Genomic DNA, 23,121 nt, shown 5'->3' on the forward strand with positions numbered 1-23,121 from the left:
ACACAGGAGCAACATAAACAGATCCTCAGAAAAAGACAATTTGAGCTGGAATTTCAGGAATTTAAGAGGCTGAAGCAGGAGGATCATAAATTCAAGGCCAGCCTTAGCAAATTAAGAAGGCCCTAAAGAACTTAGTGAGACCCTGTCTCAAATACAAAATAAAAAGGGATGGTGTGGTGGTCCAGTGGTAAAACACCTCAGGGTTCAAGCCCTAGTACTTCTATTACCAGGGATTTCGTTTTACCTCTTATTAACCTCACTAAAATCGAACCATAAAATGAGTACTTTAGACTGATTCCCTTATCTCAATATTATGTATGTGGGTTTTTTTCCATGCTATTGTGTGTATTGCTAGTTAATGCATTTGAATTACTTTGTAATACTTCACTGCATGGATAGAGCACAATTCATTTAGTTATTCTATTGACAAGCATTTGACTTTTTTCTAATTCCTGGTTATTGTGAGCCACACGACTATAATGATTTTTGTGTAAAGTTTAATAGACATAAGAATGTCTTTCTACTGGAAATATCAAATCAGTTTTTGAAAAAATTTTTTTAATGAAGGAAAGAACCAATCTGTAATACTAGGTCAACAAATAGTAGAAGACAGGAAGTTATAATTTGGTATATAAGTATTAGCTTATAAACCAGGTAGCAATCATAGAATTAGAATAGAAAATACATGCAATAGGATTTTTTTTAAAGACCTAGGAGGTAAGTGGGTTAAAATATAAGGTTGACAATTGGATGGTTGTATGCATACTAGTTTTCATATAAATGCATTACTGTGGTACATGTATATGCATAGAACTTATATTTTACTATTTGGGAACTAATATCCATAACTCTATAAATCTAAATTACTATGGCCAACACAATTGAAGCATTAACATCTCCTAAATCTACTTAAGAACGTTTTCCCAACAGTATTGGGAGCAGAGCTCTCAGCCCCCAGTTCACATCCTTTTGAAATACACAGTACAGAGTGTTCTTGTGGGAGTCACACGGTGCCATTTGTATTATGGGTAATTGAGAGATTAGTTTTGTGCTGCAAAATAATGGAGGGCAATGAATCAAGCATTCATTTCCTTTCCACAGAGAAAAATGAGGAAAGAGATTGAACAGATGGAGCTCCAGGGAGGCAAACAAGATCTAGGCCACAAGGAGTATACCAGTATGTGTTCTCAAGTTAAAGAAAGACTGATGCCCTTCATGCAGATTAGCATGGTATCCAACGGCTTCAGGATAGCATAATCATATACTTACCTCCATTCTGTTATCTTACTTGTAAGTTGCCTTGCCTGTACCAAGAACAGTTCTAAGAACAGACTAAGTCAAGGGGAAAAGGGGTGGGTCAAGGCTAAGGACAAACAGGCCCATTGTAATTACAACTGAGGCAGTTAGGGACCTGACCTAAGTAGGCAGAGGATGCCGTAGGGAAAACAGACAGAAAAGCAAAGGATATCAAGAGTGTCCAAGCTCTTTTCTGGAGGAGGCATGAGGCTTGCAAGAGAATGGATTCTTCGTATGGGGGAGCACAGCTTTTAATTCCAAACCTCATTCCTGCTTGTGTTGACCCCATTTCTCCATGGTGGTGCCCCCATTTCTGTTGAATTTCTGACCTTTAAGAAAAGGTAAGCGAATTTCTCTCTCACTTGAAGATTTCTGCTGTTTCCCCATTGCTCACAGGCTAATGTGTAAAGTTTTTCTTCATCAGTTAACCTTGTCTATATAGAGAGTATTCTTGTACTTTATCTTCAAACCAGGGCAACTTAATCTTGACTCCAGAAATAGGCCTGAATCAGGACTATTCTACACAAACTATGTCACATGGTCACCAAGGGGAAGTTACACAGTCGCCATCGACATCTTTCCTTTGCTTTGCCACATATCATAGATTTTAGTGACAGTTCCTATTTTCTATAATTCTCTGAGGCTCACTCAGCTGTTCATAATTACTGCTTCTTCAGCAAGGAGTATCTTTATTGTCCTCTCCACTTAGCAATTACATTTTTTTTTCTTTCATAATGTAGCATAAGTACTATGTCTATGCAATATTTTCTAATGTATGTTACCAGCCAGTGTACTCCATTATTAATGAAGATTTAGAATAAGTGATTCTCAGCACAGTTTTCTGGATACAGTGTTTGTGAACTGTGTTTTATTTACATTTATTTGCTTGTTTGTTTTTTGATGCTAGTGATCCAACCCAGAACCTCAGCATGCTATCTAGGTATATGCCCTACCACTGAGCAACTCCCCAGCTCTTTACACTTCTTATTGTAATCATTAATGCATGTGTTTCTTAAAAACAACTATACACTTCTCCAGGTTAGCATTATCCCAAAATGTTGTTTCTGACTTAATACCAACAAGACTGTTTTGAATATATTAGTTTCAAAATATCTACTGGGTGAGTAAAAATATTTTTTACCCTAATGCCTGCCCATCATGGTTTTCTATCTGCAGAAGGTAAAATATTTTAAAATTCCTTATAAATTCCATTATTTTCACAGATTTCCTATACAAGAAAGAAGTGATGTGAAAAACAGTTCAATAGCTTGTGCTGTTCTAAATTATGTTTTGTGATTTTCTAAGTAGTAACATTAGTAAAGGCACTAAATCCTCCTTTGACAAAATGATTTGAAGTATAACTGGACATGCAAAATGAATCCAAAATTAATTCAATATACATGGCCATGGTTACACGGTACATTCATTACAGGAGACAGTGCTTTATACATAATTTCCAATGCTTGAAATTTATGTTAATTAAGTATATTCTGACACCATCATAGATTCTACCAAGTTTAGCAAATACTACAAGCTAGGAAAATATGTACATATTTATTATGTTTTACTTAGAGGAGTTCAACCTCTTGAATTGATCACTGCAGTTGATAGGACTGAGATTAAACATCATGAAAAGAACAATAACAAGGTAAGGTGAACTCTGACCAAGAAAGTCAGAAAGAAAATGTAAGAGTTAAAACTGTTTCAAGTACCTGAATGGCATAAATGGAAAAATTGAGAAAAACATTTAGGTAACTTTGTTTGAACATTGTTGTCTTCTCATATTCAGTTTCCTTTATTTTTTTTTAAGAGAGAGAGAGAGAGAGAGAATTTTTTATTATTTATTTTTTAGTTATTGGCGGACACAACATCTTTGTTGGTATGTGGTGCTGAGGATCGAACCCGGGCCGCATGCATGCCAGGCGAGCACGCTACCGCTTGAGCCACATCCCCAGCCCCTCAGTTTCCTTTTTCTGAATTTCCAGGTAGTATTTACTCAGTGAAAATTCAAAAGTAGAAATGTGCTTGTCATCAGCACTTTTTCAGCTCCCACCTGTGAGTTGTTGCGCTTAATTGCAGCACAGATGCTCATGGTAGGAACAAAGTAGAGGAGAGCTTTGATGATTTGCACCTTTAGTATTATTATTTTTTTCTTTCTTTTCAGTGGTTTTAAATAAAAGATAATTAAAAAGGCATAACTACTTTCACTGTGAGTGTTCAAGAAGTGGGGGGGAAGCAGTCTTAGAATGAGACACACCTCAGTTTTAACTATTCCACATTTTAGTTCAACATTATGGGTTTCTTTGCTTTGTTTTCTGAAGTAGTCTGCAGTCTGTAATTTTCCATTCAGTATTCAATAACTCTGCGAAATAATTTCACCAGCTGAAATGTTAGTTTGTTTTGTCTTTCATGTTATTTTTATCTTCCTTGAAACAATTCTCAATAATGTTGCATAATATAATCATTTCAGATTTTTTTTTCAATTTACTATATTCTATCTAATTTGTGGGAAATGATGATAAAATAAATACAGAGTTTGAACAGTATGGAGGTTTTTATAAAGTGAATAATTATTATTTAGAAATAATTATTCATTTTGACATGTAATTTATCTCCTGTTAGCTCCGGGGAAGCAATGACACTGTTCTTTTTCTATAGGTCACACATGGAAAATGGTGTTGAGTTACAATGAACGATGCATCACAGATACAACAGACCAAAGTGAAACTGACATTACTCAGTGACTCCCACAGCCCTATTGCCTAATCTTGCATTTTAGAAATTATAATGCTATTTTAGAAGTTGAATGCATACCTTATACAAAAAAGCATTAAAATAGCATTCAATTTGAATCTCTTTAATTGATTTTTAAAAATAAGGAAAATTATTTAAAACCCGTAATGATTATTTTTATTAATGAATCATTTAATAAGCATTGCATAATCATTAAGTTCAAATCTGCCAGTCTGTCAAATGCTATAGGTAGAACTGTTACCATCAAGGATACAAAAAAATAGGATGCACCCTCTTGTTCTCCATCTAATGCCCTCTAGAAAACAGAAAAGTTCACCAATATTTAAATAGAAGATAAATTAAAAGTACTCAGGAAAAGCGTAAGCCGGATGCAGAGTCAGAGGAGATCATATTTAATTGGAGAGATTACCACAATCTTTGTGTAACAAGTGACACTTAAAATTGTCCTATAATTATCATTTCTTCTTTGACATGGGGTGAGAGAAGAGGTGATACAAATCATTCCAGATTTATGAAATACCATAAGGGAAAAAATGACTTTAGAAATTATAAAGCATTGAGGAAATGGCAAGATGTTTGAAACTTTTTCATGAGACTCAGGTCTCTACCTGTACCTCCTTTCATTCAAGTAGATAACAATTTGTCACTTGATAGGAACATGACCAATAAAACTGTCAACCTCTTCTCCTTCTAGCATTGCAATCCTTTGATACTTACCAGAGTCATTTTACTGTCTCTTGATGTAATCCTCTAAAACTAAAGGAAATTGGGTTACATGGAACTCAAATCCCAATTACAATTGCATTGATTCTTTCATTTTCATAATAATTAATGCCATCTTAACTTAATCAATTGCATGGTAAACAGGATTAATTGACCTGGAGGATAATCCAGGGGGAGATTTGCACACTCCCTGATATAGGAGGCAGAGCTAAGTCTGGGGAGACTCCAAAACTCAAGTATGCAGTGTGATGTACTGAGGAAGGAAAATCTGCACAGGGAGATACCACAAGGAGTCCACAGCAAGTTTCCTGAAGATTCAGCTGATTACCAGTCCTATGGTTATGTGAGAAAATTATCCAAAACCAGAGAAAGGAATATCTAAACATTAGATGATATAGTACCCCATCCTCACAGAGACCAAAAAGAATGCTTGTCCCTCAGCCAGAGTAAAAATTCAGAATAGTTGGAGTCCTGAAGAAATACCTTCAAAGGTTCCTGGCTCAGTGATCTACCATTAGCCCTGGACTGAACACTGCTCTACTCCAACCTAAAATCTTAAGAGTAATATATGAAAGGATTAACTCTACTTCACTATATGCCATAACAAAGCTGAGTAACATCTGCCGCAGTCTGGCTGGGCACAATTCAGGAGCCACTTGTCAAAAGAAACTAACTTTATTTTTAGAACCACACAGGCCAAACAAAACAGCTCCTCAGGAAAAAACCCTCAGAGCCCAACTGCCACCACTAGCTTCCCACAAGCCTCTCACCCCAACACAAGCCTCACCACCTCCCAATATTCTCCTGCTCTTGAGGGCGATTGGCTGGGTCGCGTGGGCAGAGCCAAAGAAGTCCCCCAATGAGCAGCTCCGTGGTCTGAAAGGGCAGGAAAACAGCCCAATGAACATCACCGCAGAGGAGCCAATCAGCTACATGTTGCTGGGGCCGCTGTGAACCAATCATCAGCCGGCAGCTGGAAGTTTGCTGGCAGCTGGAAGTTTGCTGGGGCCCCTTTGGCTGTGGCTCTCAACATCTCCCCCTCTCTGTTTAAACAACAAGCATGTGGCTTAGGGACCGTGCCTGCCTTAGGTTGTCCAATACTACATATGGTCCTTACCCGTCATCGGATGAGCTGACCTCAGGGCGTCAGCCTCCTGTCTTAGGTTGGTACCATTGTAATTGGATCTTACCCGTCATTGACTACCGGTTGCCATAACAAAGCTGAGTAACATCTATAGAAATACAAATATTATGCAGAAGAAAATATGGTAAAGTACACAATGTCTGACATTCGATTTAAAAAATGACTAGGGATACAAAATATCAGGGCAGTTCCACCTCTAATAGATAAGAAATCAATCAAAATTGACTCAAAAGTGATATAGATTTAGAGTCAACACAGATGTACATTAGAAAATAATTATAAATAGATTCCACATATTCAAAGTGCTAAGTATAGATACAAAGACATAGGAAAGATCCCAAATCCAATGTCTATATAAGTGGTGAAATATTTGATGTCATACAAACATACACACAAAGTGATTGACGGCAATTAAACATTATAAAGAAAAATAATAGTGAACCTGAAGACATAGTAAAAGAAATGACAAAATGAGCTACTGAGATAAAAAATAATTATTAAAATATTAAAAATAGGGCTGGGGCTGCAGCTCAGTGGTAGAGTGCCTGCCTTGCACATGTGAGGCACTGGGTTCCATCCTCAGTACCAAATAAAAATAAATAAATAAAGATACCGTATCCATCTATAACTAAAAATATACATATATAAAAAATAATAAAAATAAACATATCCTAACAGTTGACCAAACATATACATGAACAAGAAAATATTTTCAATTAAAGCTTTTCAAGGTAATGAAAACTACCATCCCACATATCTAGCAATCTCAACAGAACCCAAGCACAAGAAATATAAGTAAAACTATACCAAAACATGTCACAAGGAAGAGGTTCAAGACAAGTGATAAAGAACAAGTTTAAAAGGCACTAAGAGTGAAAGAGCCAAGATTTGGGGGGTCAGGAAATAAAGTTGAAAGTATCTTTTCAGAAAATTAAGTAAAAACACAACTACCACTTTTTAATTAGAATGCTTCCCTCATTTTTAACAAATAACTCTATCCACTGAAGAGGCGTAGAGGTAATTCCCAGATAATCTAGTGGTAATCAACATCCCTGACAATGTGAATGCCCATTTGTGCCCTAAATTAGAGATATCAGCATTGAAAGAAAGAATGGAGTGAAACTTTCAAAACTACATAAAAATTGATTGCTTGCTAAATGCTGATGTTTTATCAATCGTTTTTTCAAGTATGATAATAGAAAGCTAGTTATGTAGGAAAAGAAAGCCTTTGAACCTTATCAATGATTATTGAAATATTTAAGGTGGCAATGAGAACAACCTGACATTTAAATGACTTTGAAAAAAAAAGTTATGTTCAGGAGATGAAAGAAGATATTGATCCCCATTCATTACATTGTCCTTTTGTGTCTTTTCACTTATGTTTTGTTTTCCATAATAAAAAAATTCTCAAAGCAGCTGTGAGCTAATGATAGTTTTAAATCACTAGGTGTTTTCTGAGCATGTTCTATATCAGTTTGGCATCACAAAGTAAGTTCAAAAGTATATGTTGACAATTTTATTTCATTGTCCTACATAGTATAGTTCCTCCACTTAACAAAATAGCTGGTGACCAACAAGGAAAAAAATAAAAATTACTTTCTGTTAATGAAAACTTGTTACAGAGAAACCAATATAACACTGAATGTAGCCATTCAAATGAGGAAATTGCATCTGATGTTAAAAGGCAGGATTTAAATTTTCATGTGCCTTTCTGCTGTTCTAAATGATTCTATTCATGTAGGACAAAATTGTGAAAGAAATGAGTTTTTCCGTAATCAAAAACAGCATGTAACTAAGGCTATCTGCTGTAGGGGATATATCAATTAAGTGACCTTTCAACTGAAATACCTGAAATAGACTGCAGTTTTAAACATTGATTTTTAGATGCCTGTACATATTTTGGTGAACAGCACAAAGCTTTCTAAAGTGGTTATTCCTGTAATTTCTAACTGAATAGGCTCTCACTGAGATATCTCTACTAATGTAGGTATTGGAATCCATATTGATAAACATCAGATAAACTGCATATGTTATGTCAGTTTAGAAAACCATTTTGGAAATTGAGAGCATCATTTCTGCCATCTTAGTGCAGCTTCAGCATCATTGTACTCTAAAATAAATTTGTACGCTCTATTCCATTAATGCTTCAACACTTAGAAGTAATGATGCATAACCAAACTGTATCGTGGAAGGCTGAATCACTGCCCATCTGAATTTGAACATTATGCAGCATCATTTGGTTCAAAATATTCTTATTTTTACTAGTCTATGATTAGCTATGTGTACTGGTAATATTCAGAGAAATCCCTGAAATTCTTGTTTAATGTTTAACCCCATAGACCAAGAGGCAGCAACCTAAAATGCATAAGCACAAACACATAGATACACGTAGGCTGATACACGCATGCATAAGAGTACAATAATAATACATTTGAATTTGAAAGTCAATAATGTGAAAAGTTCCATAAAATAAAAAAAAAAATGTCAAGTATGAAGGAAATGCACTTAGAAGAAAAGATAACACCATGAATAAAAACAAAAGACCAATGACAGGAAGTAAATGAGAAAATAAAAACTATCATATAATTTCACTTCTTTCTTATGGAGCAAGAAAAGAAATGCCTTCGCAACAGAGAAAAATCATAAATGCAGGAAAGAATACATAAATGTACAAAAATAAAATATACTACACACAGGTAAAATACACTACAGATATCTGAGGTATATCAACAATGTGGAGAATATGACCATTGCTCCAGGAGAACTCAGGGAAAGAGTAAAAAAAAAAGATAAGCTAGATTTCTATCCACTTATGTAAAAAAAAAAATGACAGGTGGCAGATGTGTGCAGTCCTATAGTTTTAACATAATCAAAGCAATGTGAGAACCAAATGTCATTAGATCAATACAGATCAAGTAGGAAGCAGAATAGAAATTAATACATGTCAGATAGAAATGGCTCATGCTAAAGAAGAAATACCTAAGCACATGATATAAGGGTTTACAATACTTTATATTTCCATATGTTCTACTTCATATTGCATGAATGATATGTCCATAGAAAATTTACTCCAAATAATTTTGATGATTATTTTAATGGCCATGATTTTTAGTCATCATTGTTTTAATGATTTTATGACTTGAAATATCTAGAAGCATATACTGATATAAAAACATTTACTTAAGCCTGATATATTTTTAGGAAACTACTTGCAGAAAAATAAAACTAAGAATGTTATCAATACCAGTAGTTACATCTCAATTTGAGATTTTTCACCTTTATGTTTTAATTAATAATAATAGTTATATACATTTATGATGTGAAATTTGATGTTATGATATATGTATACATTGGGGAATGATTAAAATCTGATTACCACACCCATCACCTCACATACTTTCCATTTATTTCTTATTAGACTATTTAAAATCCACTCTTTTCATAATTTTGAACTACACAATACATTATTATTAATCATAGTCACCATAGCATGTAGATCTCTGGGATTCATTCCCCCTGCCTATCTGAAATATTATGCCCTTTCATAGATATCTTCCCTTTCACTGTAAATCCCTCTCCCAAGCCTTATTCTCTACTGCTAATCAATTCAACTCCTAGATTCCACATATAAGTGAGATACATACAGTGTTTGCCTTTCTGTGATTGACTTATTCCACTTAACATAATGTCCTTTGGATTTATCCATGGATGTAAATGACAGAAGATCCTGATTTTTAAGGCTGATCAGTATTCTGTTGTGCATATTTCTTTATCTGTTCATCAGATAATGAACACCTAAGTTATTTCCACATCTTGGCTATTATGAATAATACTGTAGTGATTATGGGAGTGTAGATTACTCTTAAACACACCATATTCAATTCCTTTGTATACATAACAGAGGGATTGCTTAATCATATAGCAATTCTATTTTTTAGTTTTCCTGAATAAAGAAATTCTATAGTATTTTCCAAAATGACTGTACTAATTTATATTTCCATCCACAGTATGCAAGATTTCTCTTTTCTCTATATCCTTAACCATACTTGTTATCTTTCCTCTTTTGACAAGCCATTCTAACAGGTACAAGATCTTAATTTTCATTTTTTTCATGTATGTGTGTGTTTGTGTGTGTGTTTTATGTCTTCGGAGAAGTGTCTATTCAGGTCTCATTTGTATGTTATTTAATAAGTGTTTTCTTCTGATGGAGTTGATTGAGTTTCTTATATATTTTGTACATTAGACTTATCAAATGTATAGTTTGCAAATATTTTTCTCATAAACAGTGGGTTGTACTTTCACTCTTTTATCGTTTTCCCTGCTGTGCATATTAATTTTAGTTTGATGGAAGTTTGTTTGTCTACTTTTGCTTTTTCTGCTTGTGCTTTTTGAGGTCATATCCAAAAAAATCTATTCTTCTGATTCCATCCATGAAGTAGTGTTTCAGTTTCAGGTCTTATATTTAAATCATGAATCCATGCTGCGTTGATTCCTCTGTATAGGGTAAGATGAATCCAATTTTATTTTTCTTTATGTGGAGAGCCAGTTTACCCAGAACCATTCTTTGAAAAGATCATCATTCCCCTAGTATGTATTCTAGTTCTGTGAAGAATGAAAATGGAACTTGATAGGGATTGCATTGAATTGACAGTGTGGGCATTTTAACAAGTCAATTATTTCAAATGATGGACTGATAACTTCTAAGGACCCATGCTTGTTAGCACATGAACTCCCTGGATATAAAATATGATGGGATATTAATATTTATTAAGATAATCATATGTTACAGTATTTATTTTTAAAATGCTTTCATTTTACATCTACTTAGTGAAAAACTTTACAGATGAAATTATATGTTACCTGGTTTTGGTTTCAAACTAATTCAGGAAGTAGTGTTACAAATTGAATAGAGGTAGAAATGAAAAATATTTTGCCATATGGGAATTCAGAGACAATATGTGATAATTTATCCATATTATTTATTTTGTAATTGTTCAGAATTATTTATAATCAAAGTGCTTTTTAACCCAAACCCTTTGTTAGCAAGTAGAAGTTCCCATCTATTTCTACATTTTCTTCCCTCCATGAGATGACTGAAATGTCAGCCTCTAGTTACAACTGTATTTTCAGTTTTACTTTTATATTCATCTTACTTATTTTAAGTTTTCTATGAAATAAAATGATGTTATCTAGAATTTTTAGACATATACTAAAAATGTAATATTTTTAGATTATTTAATTTTTACATGTTTAGATAACAGCAGGAGGAATTTAATCAAAATTACTGGAGAAATAAATTATGTAGGTTAGACTACCTACTAGAATTGTATTGAGACAATCACTAAATATGTACCTTTTGGGGAAAAGGACTAGGAACAATTGATCAGGGGGAAAAAAAGGAAGGGAATTGAAAAGGTATTTTTATTTTTTTTAATTTTTTATTTTTTGCTTAACTGTGTATAATATTTCTTAAATCCCAGATTGCATTCACCCTAATAACTGAAATTCATACTAAATTACAGTTCTACATTTTTAAGATAAGAACAAGAAAGCCTCATTTAAACCAAGAGAGAATTGGGTAGCTTTTCCATTCTTGTACATTTAGATTATTGTCTATTTTAAAGATATAGAAAGACAGACCCTTTCTAAACTGTGTTCCAAAAGCAATGTTATTATGGGGAATTTGTTCTTTCAGTTCTCACTATAGGTGGGAATAATTAAGACTTCTTGGTGATCCCAGGAGAGAACAGATAATGCACACATGTCAAAACTGTACTAGAGAAATCAAGTTCAATGACTAGTACTTGGTTACCTTGGCAACTTACTTAATTGAACACATTACTCCAGGGTGACTCCAAAACCATACAAAATGGTCTCCATGCAATTTTTTTTTTACTGAATAATTAAAAGAATACTCTCAAATTTCATAGTTTTCAAGTTCTTATCTACTTTTTAAAGTGTTTTCATTTCAGGATCCATTAAATATAGATAGAAATAATCCCATTGTATGTAGGTAAAGTTAAGTTTGTGCAATGCATTGTTAGGAATTTCAAGGTACCTGAACCTGAATCATTTGAATTTCTAGTCACATTATGCATATCAGAAGGAAATGTTATAGAAACAAGACATTTATGTATAAAAGATTATTTATTATTCTAGGCACACAACCTACTCAATATAATCACTTCAAGACCCCCTGTTAATAAAAGGTTAATTTTGCTTTCATTCAAACATTGCATGTAAACACATACCCCATCAAAGTGTGATTATAAAAGCACTTGAGCTCTGCATTGGGAATGTGAAGTTGGAGGTTAATCAGCACACACATTGCTGTCTACAATGGAGCATAACCTTTACTAAAGTAGTTCACCTCACAGGTTTGTGTAGTCCTGATAATGAATGCTGATGGTGGGATCCATTTGCCCAAGTAGTTTGCAGCCACAGCCCCCTTAACTATGTTAGAGGAGTGGTGTGGCATAGAACACAGAACACAGACAACATGCAAACCTTAGTTATGCATTTACAAGATCAGAGAATCACATTTTCAAAAATAAAACTTAAATGGAAATTATTTTGACTTCACAGAAAGTTTCATTTAGAAAATTATTATTATTTATTTACATAAATAATGAATCAGAAGTTTTAGATTATGATTTTGGCTTTGGTCTTAAGAAACTATGATTTGGGGGAAAAAATAGTTTCTTCTTTTGTCTAAAAACAGGAAGTGGCAAATAAGAGGTAAATTAAATCATCTTTAGTACACTCACACACACACTCTTTTTTAGAGCACTATTTTGGTATGACAATCTCTGATTCAGTTTTCTCTCTCTCTCTCTCTCTCTCTCTCTCTCTCTCTCTCTCTCTTTCTCTCTCTCTGTCACATACACAAACACAAACACACACACACACACACACCTACACACTCCTTTTTACATAGGGAGCATGTATTTTATACAGTTACATGTATCTCATCTTTCTCTCTGAATATTATTTACCGGATATAATAAATATCATCCATCTAAAGTCACTTTAACATCTTTGCAGACTCACTTTTGGATAATACCTATTAAGTATGATTCCATTGGTTTTAGATTCTTAAAGCTCATTTTTGGAATTGCTCAGAATTCGTTCAGAGATAGAAAAATCTTTATTCTTGATATTGAAGCTTTACCAAAATCCAAGGAATCTGTAAACTGCTTCATTTAATAAAATAACATAGGTAACATGGTAGGTGACAAATTGGAGATAAAGTAAAATAAGGTGGATACTATGAGCAATTGCAAAAGTGGAATGAGCCAACTCCTTTCTATGACGACCAATAAGTAGGACAGCCTTCATTTGACCTTCAAGTTTAGGTTTATCTCATATATCCATGTGTATATCAGTGGATATGCACATTTAGAGATGAAGGGTTCATTAAAATCCATTGAACAAAAGGGTAGTTTGATTTGATTATTTCCATATATATAGATACTGAGTTTTCACTGTTGATATCAGTATGGGAAAAGTAAACAAAATAATGTTTTCAAGTTTACTGGTTCAATATAATATTTCCTGGATATTGACCAATAAATAGGGTTTGTGGACAGTAAATTTATGTGTTCAAAATATCAAATTATGAAACAACTTACTATGGTATGGAGTATTAAGATTCATTGCCACTAAGCACATAAAAACTTGGAAACATAGATTAAAGCCAATTTAGATACATATTTCATTAATTAATTAATTTATTTATTTATATTTTTGGTAGTGAGGATTGAACGCAGGGGCACTCTCTGAGCCACATCCCTAGCTCTCTTGTATTTTATTTAGAGACAGTGTCTCTTTGAATTGCTTAGCACCTTGCTATTGCTGAGGATGGTGCCGCTGGGGTACAGGAGGGTGCCATCACGCCTGGCTATGTTTTTCCTTTAAATTGGCTTCCTTCTTCAGGAGTCAATGTCAGCCTTCTATAAAAAAGCTTCATATTTAAGCCAGTTGTGATGTGGCATTCTTGTTCTAGCTCTAAATGGTTCTTATCGATTGTGTAGCTTTTTGAAATTTTATTATCCAAAAAATAAAAATAAAATCAGTTTGTCCTAAACTAATGAATATAGGTTGCCTGTGAAAATCGCCTCCCCATACCACTGAAGTTCTAACACGGAGCAGAAAGATACGTTATCAAGCTCATTTGTTTGCCCAGCAGAAGCTTTACATCATACTCTGTGGGCAAAAGAATTAAAAACCACCCAACTTTCTCTTGCAATATTCAATACATTTTAACAAGATAGTTTTAGTTTTCCTTAAAAGAAGAAGAATCATGATCTATTTAATATTTAGAATATTTTAAAAAGTGAGACAAGAGTAAACATGTTATTTCTTTTCTGAGGAAATACTGTCAATTTTGATTTGGAAAATGATATTGAGGTTTCAAAAGAAATTTAAACCTAGGTAAAACTTTCAAATATACAACAGTGACCAAAAACATGTGAGTTCATCTCCTGAACTTTAAGCTAAATAAAACAGCTAATGGCCATTAATGCCTACAATGTCTTTAGAAAAACATTTGTATTACTTATTAATATTAGCTCTTTTCAAATGACTATAAATACCAAGAATTAAGATACATTTGCCTTCTCTCACAAAAACGTCTCAGAGTCTTTGATGTGTAGATAAAAACTGTTGCTTCCTGGTTATAATGGACAAACATTTGGTTTATGAATAGAAGCATATTTTACAAAACAAAACATTATTTGTGTAGTTATCTGGATCTTGAAACTATTTGCCAGAAAAATGATGGTAGAAAATTAGCAAGAACAAAACAACCTAATAACACATATAAATTTAAAAGCCAATAGTTAGAATAATCAATATCTGTGGAAAGTTATGAATGATAGCAGCTTTTATTAATTTTTATTTTATTAATTATTTTATAATATATAAATGAATAGGAATAGCATAAACCATTAAAGAAAAATCAAATTAAAAATAGTAGTGTACTCTCTTCTGCATAAGACATCAAGCTTGGAATACTAGGAATCTTAAAGGAAAATAGAAGTGTTTCCAATGTAGGTTTTCTATGTATCTCCTTAAGTCCAAATCCAGTGAGATAGTACCATATTTTTAATAAAAAGATACTATCTACAACAAGACATAGGAGAGGGACCCAAAATTACTAAACACTTTCCAAACTGTGTTTCGTAGGGAGAAAACACATACAAAGCATTATAGATCTGTGTGGAGGAAGCAGAGATCCCTGATGACTGCAAAAGAACTAAAAAAAAAAAAAAAGAAAAAAGAAAAAGAAAAACTCATAGCTAATGGAAACTCTAGGGAAAGCAGAGTGGCTAATTTATGGATAATAGCTGAAACAGAGAGCATCGCACAATCAATGCAGTTGGCAAGTATACAGATCTCTGGTAAGGTCTGGGGGTGGTGGGGCCATCTGAATACTTGCAATTTTGGTTCAGGCAAAGTTCCCTCCCAGGACCCATCCCTGAACTGCGGAAAAATCCTCTACAAATGTATTCTTCAGTGAAAGGATGAGGAAAATGAGGCAAAGGAAGAGCTACAGTGAAGAGGACAGCAGATTTAGGCATATAAGAACATATAAGGACACTAACTTTTTAAACAATTCATCAGACAAAAAAGGATCTCTGGTGTCACATAGCAGGAAAAGTAATCCTGAGACATTCTCCTTTCTAGAAGTTCAGAAAAGACTAAATATCATGCAAGAATGAAGAATAGAAAAAAATATATAACTGAATGACATTAAAAGTTGTTACAAGAGAGATAATGAGAAACAGAATGACGTTCTTGCAGACAGTGGTAGCATAAAACATTCTATAAATAGAAAATTGAACCGATGACCTAATAATTCAGAATGAGCTCAAATAAATTAAAACTTATGAGAGAGAAAATAAAGCCATGAATCAGAATCAGAAATGCAGAAATTGAGTGATACAATACAGAGAAAATTTACAAAAAAAAATATATATATATACCATATGTTTTCCCAGAAATAAAAACTAACTGCAAAGAGACTCATGAAATTCTTTAAGAGAAATTAAAAGATGAAAGGGAGAAAACTTCTTTAACATGTAAAAGAAATGGAGAATTACAAATTAAAACTATAATGAAAAAGCACTACATAAACACCAGAAAAGCTAAATAATACATTTTAAAATATATATATATATATATATATATATATATATAAAATTACAGACATTGGTGTTGAAGAATAATTAAGTGATTCATGTACACAGTGGGTACACTCACTTCGGAAAGGTGTAAGTAGCAAACATTGAGCATATTCCTACAAATGTTCCTGTGAGTTTTCTTGAAGAATCTACTAGAAAAAAATTTCTTCAAATAACAAAAGCAACAGGGATAATGACATCAGAAATGGTGGCACACATTTTATCTCCTGAAGGATCACAAAGAAACAATGGCTAAAATAGACAGAGTGTGATATGAAATAGCTGTATTCTCAAACAATGAAGAGATGAGTCAACAATAAAAAAAAAGGGTAAGAGCAGGTTAAAATAATCTTATTATTCTTTTTCTAAATGCATTTTTGCTCTGAAGTATATCTGTTAAGTATCAAGTTTGTGACCCCTATATGCTTCCCTCTTTGTATTTGTCTGATAATGTTGTTTCTATATTTTTAACTTTTTTTTTCTTTTTATGTTGCAAAGCAAGCCGATTTCACTGCACAGAAAATCAATTGAAATAATGTACAGCATTATAGTTAATTCAAAGTATTATCTCATTCAAAAGAAGTTGTAATGTCATGGCAGAGATGGAACCAATTTGAGCTTTCAAAGCCAAGAGCCAGCATATCTGTTTTGGCATAATTATGATGTGACTCATAACACCCTACTGAATGTAACTGAATCGGATGAAGGCAGCTTGGACATATAAAATGATTCTTTTTAAAAGGAAAACAATAGAAAAAACACATCAAGTTGAGCTTTTACTTTTGAAATTGCAACTCTTAACTCTGAAATGACTCCATGTGCTATGTCCACTGAACAGATGAGCATGTTCTTAGGGCCTGCAGTCACACACCAAACTGTGTCCAAGTTGAAACAATCAGATATTAGAAGTATTCTTAATCTTTAACAATGAAAATATACTTTAGAGGACCAAACACGTACATTCTAAATTTACTTATTATTTTAATTGCCACAAACACATATTTCTCATTTCTAGGAGACTTATGATATTCTAGAAAACAATGCATTTCCTGGATGTTAAGAACTTTGATATTTCTATAAAGGTTTATTTTTTATTCTTTGGCACTGGAGATTAAACCCAGGGACACTTAATTACTGAGCCACATTCCCATAACTATTTTTTACTTCGAGACAGTTTCTCACTAAGTTGCTGAGGGCCTTGTGAAGTTGCTGAGGCTGGATTTGAACTTTTTTTTTTTTTTCAATTGAAAGCAACTTATTTTTTCACAGATGTTAATTAAAAATGCAGTGATTTGGATTTGAACTTTTGATCCTCCTGCCTCAGCCTCCTGAGCCACTAGGATTACAGGTATGCACCATTGTGTCCAGCCTCTATGAATCAAATAAATTTAGGCCTAACCTTAAATTTCATATTGTTTTAAGCATAAATCATTATATATGTATTAACTATTCCTGAATATGTCACAAGTACTACATTTATTACCTTTATATCTTCTATATAACATTGAAATATATCTTAATAAATTGAGAGATTTTTACATATTAATATTGTTAAAAGTGCTGGGAACATGCCAAAGTTGTAATTTAAAAATCCCCTCACCCTCAGAAAGTAATTTAACTTTGTATTTAAAATTAAGTACTTGAAATGTAATTTTCATCAATTTAAAGGCTATTTGGATTAAGAGTGTGAATTTCTAATTAAAGTAACTAAATCAAGTATTTGAAAATCCACCTTGATTAAAATAACTTCTCATTATGATAACAGGAATACTACTAAAATAATTAGACTTTAATAGTAGTAAAATAAAAATGTGGTTTTAGTTGTTCACTATAATTTTTTTATTTTAAAACACGTAAGTGCATTTCATAATCATTTTCTCATCAAAAATGCATTCATTATTCTGCATATGCTAAGTGAGGATCCCAACAAATATTTTCCAAAACAGCAATGATAATATTGGACAAAATTATCAAATGTAATTATATGGAGACAATGGAAATTGATCAAAAGTGTCCAGTCAATTAAAAGGCATTTTTTAATTCAAGAAAATGTTATTAACTTCAGTAAGTACATGGAATCCATGCTTCTTTGCTATAGTTGTTCTCAATTCCCCACCAAATCCCATGACAGGGAAATCCACTGGAGCAGGAGAGGTTGTAAACACTAAAAGACTTATTCACTACAAGAGTGGAGGTCTGAATCAAGTACTGAATTCTGAACCAAGTATTGCAAAAACAAGATAAAAGCCCTGTGACTAGAGGTATTGTCAAAAACTATAGCAATCCTAGTGGACACCAAGGAAGGACAAAACAGAAACTAGTATGGGGTCACAAGATTGACCAATGGAAAAGTTCCCAGGTAGATCTGGGGAATGAACCAAACATAGTGGACCCTGGGCATGATCCCCAAAACGGCAAATTAGAGAGAGAGATAGAGTCAGAGATAGAGATGAGAAAGAGAGAGAGGGGGGTGGGGAGGAGAGAGAAGAGAGCAGTAGATAACTGAGAGTACTTGGCAATATGGCTTGCACATGCAGAAGTCAAAGCTGGTATAGACCTTGTAAACTGCCCCTACATTTAGGGTGCTCTGGAACCCACACATGGTTCAGTGATAAAGTGCCAATCAAAATATGATAAAAAAAAAAACCTCTGATAAATCAGTGGTTGATCCCCAAGCAAGGCTGATTTACAGGTAATTCCTAGAGAACCAGGCTAAAAAACTAAAATTAAAATAACACAGCAGAGGCTTCAATGAACACATACTTCAAGGGAACTTAACTCTACCAGATTAATATAGGTAAGTCATTAAAAAGAAATGACAATAAAGAAAAAGAAAAAAAAACAATAAAAGCAAAAACAGCAATTCCAGAGGACATAGGAATATAAAGTTTTGATAATATTATATAAAATGGTGGGCTGGGATTGTGGCTCAGTGGTAGAGCGTTTGCCTAACGGGGTGAGACCCCGGTTCGATTCTCAGCACCACATAAAAAAAAATAAAGGCATTGTGTGTCCATCTACAAAAAAAGTTTCTCTCTCTCTCTCTCTCTCTTTCTCTCTCTCTCTCTCTCTCTCTCTCTCTCTCTCTCTCAAAAAAAAAAAAAAAAAACAAAACAAAACAATGGTATATGAAATGTCCACAATGGCATGTTTCTGTAGCATCAGCTGCTTTGAAGATGAGGCAAGAGAAATGCTTGTGCCCGAGAGTTCAAAAGAGAGATATACTGTCTCAGAAACAAACAAAACCCCAAACCCATTTTCTAGAACAAAAAAGAGATAAGACATGCATAGAAATAAGTGTGACAATTAAAAAATTAAGTGTGACAATTTTAAAAAAAACTTTGTTAATAAGCAAAGTTCCTGAGAATTAACAGCTGTTGGACTTAACAGGCAAAGACTTCAAATCATGTATTAGTTTGTTTAAAGAACTAAAGGAAACCGTTTTTGAAGAATCAAATCAAAGTCTGATAAAAATGACTTATCAATTACAGAATATCAATAATGAGACATCATTTTAAAAAGAACCAAGTCACAATTCTGGAGTATTTTTAATAATACTTATATTGATTACAAGCTGAAATTATATTTGTGATTTACTGGGATAAATTAAAAATATTATTAAAATTAATTTCTTCTATGTCTTTTATTTTTTCAGTGTGACTAATGGAAAATTTAATATCTATGGTTCACATATATCTATGTAACACTAAGCTATTGTTGTACTACCCTAGGATGTTTTTTGGTCTCTTCACCAAAAGGCTATTTGAAAACTTCTTAAAATTTTAAAGAGACTATTTAAATGCATATCTCATGGCACATGGTCAATAAAAGATAAGTATCTTTTTTTAACTAAAATAATAACAACAACAACAACAACAAAAACAATCATAAGGAGAAAATGAATTCCCTATTTTCAGTATTGGTCTTCACTATCTGGACCATATTCCCTAAACCAAGAGGAAACAATGCTAGCAAGCCACAAGAACCAACATAAAAATATAAGAAAGTTGTTAATCTCACTTGAAAAAAAAAAGTATCTATATCCCCAAAATGCTTGGGCTTTATATTTACAAATAAGGAATTTGAAAAACTATTAATATTTCTCTCTATGTGATATCTTTAAATCTTATACCTTTGTATTAAAACTGTCAGAATGAGAAGTGGTATGTCTGGGAAGAGACAATTTTAATATTAACAATTACTTTGGGACTATCTTGTTTGGTTCTATAAGAATTTTGAGTATTTAATTTCTGTATATATTTTGTTTTACTTTCCAAAAAAATGTATTTAAAACAAGCTGGAACAAATCAGAATAAAAAATAAAATAATAAAATAAAAAACAAGCTGGATTTTGTTAATTTCTTTAAAAAATAAAATTTCCCTATCAGGTTTTTTTTTTGTTTGTTTACACTGTTGCTATAAGATCAATTTTTAAGCACAAAAAATACTAAGTAAAGAATAAAGACTTTGCCGGGAAATTCTCAGAGCTTATGTAAGAACCCCTAGCCTTCGGAGACTCAGAAATCTCTACACCATCAACAGAGAAAATATTTGCCTTCACTTTCCCTGGAAATATTTTGCTCCTCAAATACCAGGAGCATTAGATCTGTAGCCATTCATCTAGCTCATTTCTCTGATCCAAGAGGATAATAAAACTTCTTACCTCTCAAAGAGAAACAGATGGTCATAGTTCAGACTAGGGCCCAGGTTAAGCCCCAAACCACCAGGAAATCTAGAGCAGCTGCTTCCTAGGTATTGCCCCTCTAGGAAGAAATATCTAGAAATTTGGAAACATCCCTGGGTTAGAAAGGTTCAGATATATGGGGCCTGACAGGCACTATTTATATTTCAAATGGGTTAAAGTTAGAAGTAGAGGGTCCCTTATGTTTCCCAGGAGGCTGGTTCTCCAGGAGAGGCAGCAGCTGCCTAATTCCCCTGTACTAGCGGAGAAATCCCATTTTCTTCCTCCTTTGCCTCTGCGGTGTCCAGCTACTCATGCTAGAAAATCACCCTTCAGTTGTCATGGTGTGAGATAAGGCTTAAGGCACCGTGGGCTGACATGCTTATTATTGACTTTGAAGTACAGTGGCCTCTTCTTATCAATGGGATTGCTTGCTGTGATTTCAGTTCAACCCACATTCCAAAAATATTAAATGGAAAAATTCCAGAAATATGTAATTCAGAAGTTTTAAATGCTTTCATGACAGTATACTATTATAATTGTTTTATTTTATGATTAGGTATTGATTGTCTTTCAAGGTATAAATTAAGCTTTAGCATTAATATGGATGATAGTAGAAAACAGATACTAATGTATATTTCTCAGTAAGGTCTGCAATTTGAGCATCACTGGGGGCTACGAGTATACCCCTCATGGATAAGGGGTGAAGATACTTCATATATGCAGTTAAGATAAATTTAACAAAAATTAAAATTGAAAACCCAAAAGCCTTCATATCATTTTTTTCTCAGTCTCAGCAAATCCTGTCAACCAAACGACATTGGGTCACAATTCTGTTTGCTATTTATTTATTTACTTACTTATTTATTTTTGCAACCCTGGGGAATGAACCCAAAGCCTCCAGTATGCTACACAAGCACTTCTATTACTGAACTGCATCCTCAGCCCTCTGCTGGTTTTTTATTGGCCATGTAATTCTATAGTTAGATAAACTAACATATTTTTGTACATATTCTGAGTTATTGACTGCTCAACTTCATACAATTATTATTAAAAATGATTGCAGGGCTGAGGCTGTAGCTCAGTGGCAAAACACTTGCCTAGCATGTGTGAGGCACTGGGTTCGATCCTCAGCACGACATAAAAAATAAATAAATAAAATAAAGGCATGGTGTCCATCTACAACTACAAAAAAAAAAAGAGATTGCATACAAAATAACACATAAAAACACAAAGGAGAAACATGAAAATTCACATTGTTAAAGCTGGCAAGCTGTTCCTACAGTTCTCGATTTTTTTCATTATATTATCAAATTATTATATTTATAGCTTTCCAAAGTCATGTGCTATGTAAATCATGGTGTTTCAAGCCTTCATGCTTTTGTTCATAAAAATTTACTTGAACTACCCTCTTACTCCATTGTTCAGTGTTATAATGGATTCTTATAACTTCATTACTCACATCTATGTAAAGATATGACTCAGAGCAACTTAATGCAGGAACCATATTATCTCCATTTTACAGACAAAGAAACTGAGGTTTAGCAAAGTTTTCTTGCAAATGTTGCTCAGTGAAATGACAACCTAGTCAATGAAATTCTGATGATGGATTTTCAAACTAGTGTTTCATCCAGTGAGAATTGATGAGGCTTAGTCTCAACCCAAAGGTCCCTCTTCTAGAGAGCCTTTCCTTCCACCCCAATGGAAATGTCTTTCCTTTACCTCTTCAGACCCATCTCCATCCTACCTTACTTGACACATGTTGGGATGACGGCCTAGGCATAGCGATCATCTAAGAAGGAACAAGACAGCTGATTGACTTTCCAGAATTTACTGAGTGACTTAAGGTTCTAAGGTTGCTCTGACCAGAAGGATAAGAAGCTCCTGGTGAAGGAACTTCAGAGGCCAATGGGTTAACATGGTACTTACAAGAAGCACTTGGGGGATATATCTTCTTTTAGAAGCATCCTAAGGAATATCATTTTAGATGAGACATAAAAAAAAAAGAAGCTAACCTTTGCACAGAAGCCCGAGATGTGTCTCACTAAGGAGGGATGAGGGTTTCATGTGGAGAATGCTTTATTGAGGTAGAATGAACATATAGAAAAACCTGTAGACAAAGGAAAAAAATGTCCAATGTATCAGGAGTGCATTTAGTAAGGGAGGAAGATACATAGACAGCCCAAAGTCTGGTTAATGATGTATTCGGCTATTGTTGTGGATTTTTTTTTTTTTAGGTTTTGCACATTATACAGGCATAAAAACTCCTGTCTTCTTGTATCCCCCACCGCTTTAGATCACAACAAATATGATACTTTTTGTTTTTTTCCTATTGTGTG

At 33.5% G+C, this 23,121-nt stretch overlaps 1 protein-coding gene across 9 annotated transcripts in view; it reads right to left on the reverse strand.

Annotated features, from left to right (window-relative positions):
* Sntg1 (syntrophin gamma 1) overlaps positions 1-23,121 on the reverse strand; it is an 800,188-nt gene that overhangs the window by 413,362 nt on the left and 363,705 nt on the right. For 2 of the 9 annotated variants that reach the window (XM_078017192.1, XM_078017189.1), the window contains one exon: positions 22,798-22,892. The exons of 6 other annotated variants lie outside the window; for them this stretch is intronic. The gene's annotated coding sequence lies outside the window, so the exon portion shown is untranslated. Of the gene's footprint in view, positions 1-20,764; positions 20,879-22,797; positions 22,893-23,121 lie in introns of all 9 variants that reach the window. One more of the 9 variants, XM_078017190.1, reaches the window with a different exon arrangement.

Source organism: Ictidomys tridecemlineatus, chromosome 7 (assembly GCF_052094955.1).
Source record: "Ictidomys tridecemlineatus isolate mIctTri1 chromosome 7, mIctTri1.hap1, whole genome shotgun sequence".
Lineage (NCBI taxonomy): Eukaryota > Metazoa > Chordata > Mammalia > Rodentia > Sciuridae > Ictidomys > Ictidomys tridecemlineatus.